The following is a 4,114-nucleotide window of genomic DNA, read 5'->3' as shown; positions in this document are numbered from 1 at the left end:
CTGTGATCGAGGTGTCTAGGGCACCGTAGGAACCCCCCACGGCTACTGCTAGTTGTTGTTGATAGGTTCAGGGGTCTGCAATCCGATAGCTGCCAACTTCTCTGGTTTTCTGGACTTAGCTAGAATTTCTGTTTTTGCCTCCTACTGTGACTCATTCATAACACTTCAGTTCTTCCATTATGGGTCGGCGGCTGCGCAATAACCTGTTGGACCTACCACCACCACGTCAGCTGCCAAGCTCAAATCAAGAAGCGGTGCCTTATGTCCTAGAGGGGGGATGAAGCCTTCCAATTGACCAGGCATGTCTTGAGGCCATACCCGCGCAGAAACCTTGACCACTGGCGCAGTATTTTTAATTTGCGCCTTTCACGTGCCCGAAGACTGGTGGAGTGCGCCTTCGGCATTCTTTGTGCCAAATGGCGTGCCCTCCAGTCTGCCATTCAGCTGAGTGAAGCCAACGTCAATGAGGTCATCAAAGCTTGTGTGGTCCTCCATAACTTCACTAGACTGCATGATTGCTCCTCATCTGATGTGACTGAAGGTGTGCTGGACAATCTGGCTAGGCCTACGCCACATGTGCTCCCTTTATGGCGTCCTCTCTCAGGACTTAAAGTACGTGATGTGTTCACCCAGTATTTTGTTTCATCTCGTGGTTCTACTACCTGGCAAGATTATTATTATTATTATTATTATTTATTGTTATAGCGCCATTTATTCCATGGCGCTTTACATGTGAGGGGGGTATACATAAAAACAAGTACAATAATCTTAAACAATACAAGTCATAACTGGTACAGGAGGAGAGAGGACCCTGCCCGCGAGGGCTCACAATCTTCAAGGGATGGGTGATAATACAGTAGGCGAGGGTAGAGCTGGTCGTGCAGCGGTTTGGTCGATCGGTGGTTACTGCAGGTTATAGGCTTGTCGGAAGAGGTGGGTCTTCAGGCTCTTTTTGAAGGTTTCGATGGTAGGTGAGAGTCTGATATGTTGTGGTAGAGAGTTCCAGAGTAGGGGTGATGCGCGAGAGAAATCTTGTATGCGATTGTGGGAAGAGGAGATAAGAGGGGAGTAGAGAAGGAGATCTTGTGAGGATCGGAGGTTGCGTGCAGGAAAGTACCGGGAGACGAGGTCACAGATGTATGGAGGAGACAAGTTGTGGATGGCTTTGTATGTCATGGTTAGGGTTTTGTAATGGAGTCTCTGGGCAATTGGGAGCCAGTGAAGGGATTGACAGAGGGGAGAAGCTGGGGAATAGCGGGGGGACAGGTGGATTAGTCGGGCAGCAGAGTTTAGAATAGATTGGAGGGGTGCGAGAGTGTTTGAGGGGAGGCCGCAGAGCATGAGGTTGCAGTAGTCAAGGCGAGAGATGATGAGGACATGGACTAGGGTTTTTGCAGATTCTTGGGTGAGGAATGAACGGATGCGTGAAATATTTTTGAGTTGAAGTCGGCAGGAAGTGGAAAGGGTTTGGATATGTGGTTTGAAGGAGAGATCAGCATCAAGGATTACTCCGAGGCAGCGAGCTTGTGGGACTGGGGAGAGTGGGCAGTCATTTACTGTAATTGATAGGTTCGTAGGGGGGGTCACGTGAGATGGGGGCAAGATGATGAATTCTGTTTTGTCCATGTTGAGTTTCAGATATCTAGTGGAGAAGAAGGATGAAATAGTGGACAGACATTGAGGGATTCTGGTTAGTAGGGAGGTGATATCTGGTCCAGAGATGTAGATCTGTGTGTCATCAGCATAAAGATGATACTGAAAGCCATGAGATTCTATGAGCTGTCCCAGGCCAAAGGTGTAAATAGAGAACAGCAGGGGCCCTAGGACTGAACCTTGTGGGACTCCGACAGATAGGGGGCGAGGTGAGGAGGTGGTGTGTGAGTGGGAGACGCTGAATGTCCGGTCTGTTAGGTATGATGAGATCCAGGAGAGGGCCAAGTCTGTGATGCCGAGGGATGAGAGGGTCTGTAATAATAGGGAATGGTCCACTGTGTCAAAGGCAGCCGACAGGTCCAGGAGGAGGAGGACAGAGTAGTGTCGCTTGCTCTTGGCAGTTAAGAGGTCATTGGTGACCTTAGTAAGGGCAGTTTCAGTGGAGTGGTGTGACCGGAAGCCAGATTGTAAGCGGTCGAAGAGGGAGCAAGAAGAGAGATGGGAGGACAGTTCAAGGTAGACGTGTTGTTCCAGTAGCTTGGAGGCGTATGGGAGAAGTGATATAGGGCGATAGCTAGATACAGAGGATGGGTCAAGAGAGGGCTTTTTGAGGATAGGTGTGATGGAGGCATGTTTAAAGCTTGAGGGGAAAACACCAGTTGTTAGTGATAGGTTGAAGAGATGGGTTAGGGTTGGGATGAAGACTGTGGTGAGGTTTGGGATGAAGTGGGTCATGCTGTATCTATGTTGTGATGTTCTTATGTGTGTGTATATATATATTTTTTTGTTTAGTCTTCTCTGATTTGTGTTGTCTCTTTATATGTGATAAAGTTGACTTACTTATTCGAATGCCTAAAATAATTCAGGAATAAGGCCAAAGATGCATTTTCAAAGATTTTATAAATTAAAAAAATAGCTTACAATACGGTGTACCATATTTTTGTCATATGGCAGATATTGCCCGGCCCATTTAGCCTTTTCTGTACATAACATTGTCATTTTTTGACACACAAAGAGGTAACAAGAAATTATAAATACCAACAAAAAAATGTACAAAACAATTAGCTATTTTATAACTGCTGGTAGCTTGGCGGAGGTGATGGCGGGATGCCTTCATCTCTTTGTTGGGGGTTGGGGTGCCCAGCTTGACCATCACCCTGTTGGGGTGGATGATCTTGGCCCTGTGGGAAATATGTGGCCATGTTACTGCAGCTGCGCACCAAAGAGACCATAAGGATACTGTCGATTATAATCCTGGGGCTGATTGTAGCCATGTCCATCATACCCCCAAATATGACCATTTCGTCCAAACCCAGGTTGGGGCCAGCCTCCAACACCAGGTCTGCACAAGTGGCCATATTGGGCAGGTTGGTTATAGGCTGACATTTGGCCCTGTTGGGGCCAAGGTTGGTTTGGGGGGGAATGGGTGGAGGTATAAGCACATGTGCAGGCGGACACTCAGATCCTAATTGAGCATGCACAGCTTGTTGTCGGACAAGGCGGAGACAGTTATGGGTTGAGAGCTGCCACCTCTCAAGATACTCAAACAACTCATATGGGTCATTGGGGTGTGTGCATGCATCAATTAGGATCTGAATGGATCCGCGCACACGTAGCCTCACCTCACAGGGTAGGGGACGGAGGTACCAGGCCTGACTTCAGGAATATGCCTCTTCACCCTCATCCTGGGCAGCCCTGGACAGGTAATTTAGGACACCTGTGTCTACATGCCTCTGGGTATCAGAGGCAGTGTTGTCCCTTCGGCGGCCTCCAGCTGCCGGCTGGGGGGACACCTCAACACGGCCAGTAGGGCTGCTGCTGTTGCCAGGGTCTTCTAAGTTGCTGGCTGCTGGTGGCTCTGCTGGGTCTGGACCACGTGCAGAACCTGATGCTGGGCCTGATGCTCATGGAGCTTGGGAGTTGCAAAAGCTCTGGTCAGAAGATGGGCCAGCCACCTCTTCACATCCCCCATCCGGGTCTATAATGGGCTCAGTATCCGACCCCGTCTCCCTCTCTGTGAGGTTGGACTGAGTTCTGTTAGGAAATGTACAAAAAAACAAATGTAGCTCTGACCCTAAAAAGCATATGTGTCATGTGGTGTGATGTCTGTACTTACGGTCTGAGATCCATACTGGGTGCCAAAAATGCCAAGCGGTCAAAATAGATGTATTTCCGCTTGGTCGGTGCTGCTGCCCCACTCCTGGCCCTCTGCTGTCTTTCCCGCCAGTACTGGTCGCGGATGCTGCGCCAGCGTCTCATCACATCCTCAATTGCAATGTGAAGTGAAAAGGGACTGCAACCTTTGGGAATTGTGCCAAGCAATATTCCTAACATTTCACAGTCACGTGGCCTAGTAGGGGGTGTTTTTGATGTAAATTTTTCTTTAGCAAACAGGGTTACCTACATACACAGTCTAGGATTGTAGGGGCTACATTTAAAAAAGCTCACTTCTGGCCTTTAA

This window comes from Dendrobates tinctorius, unplaced genomic scaffold (genome assembly GCF_039654945.1).
Source record: "Dendrobates tinctorius isolate UK_male_01 unplaced genomic scaffold, ASM3965494v1 ptg000093l, whole genome shotgun sequence".
In the NCBI taxonomy this organism is placed as follows: domain Eukaryota; kingdom Metazoa; phylum Chordata; class Amphibia; order Anura; family Dendrobatidae; genus Dendrobates; species Dendrobates tinctorius.
The sequence above is the reverse complement of the archived record's forward strand: the minus strand, read 5'-3'. Positions refer to the sequence as shown.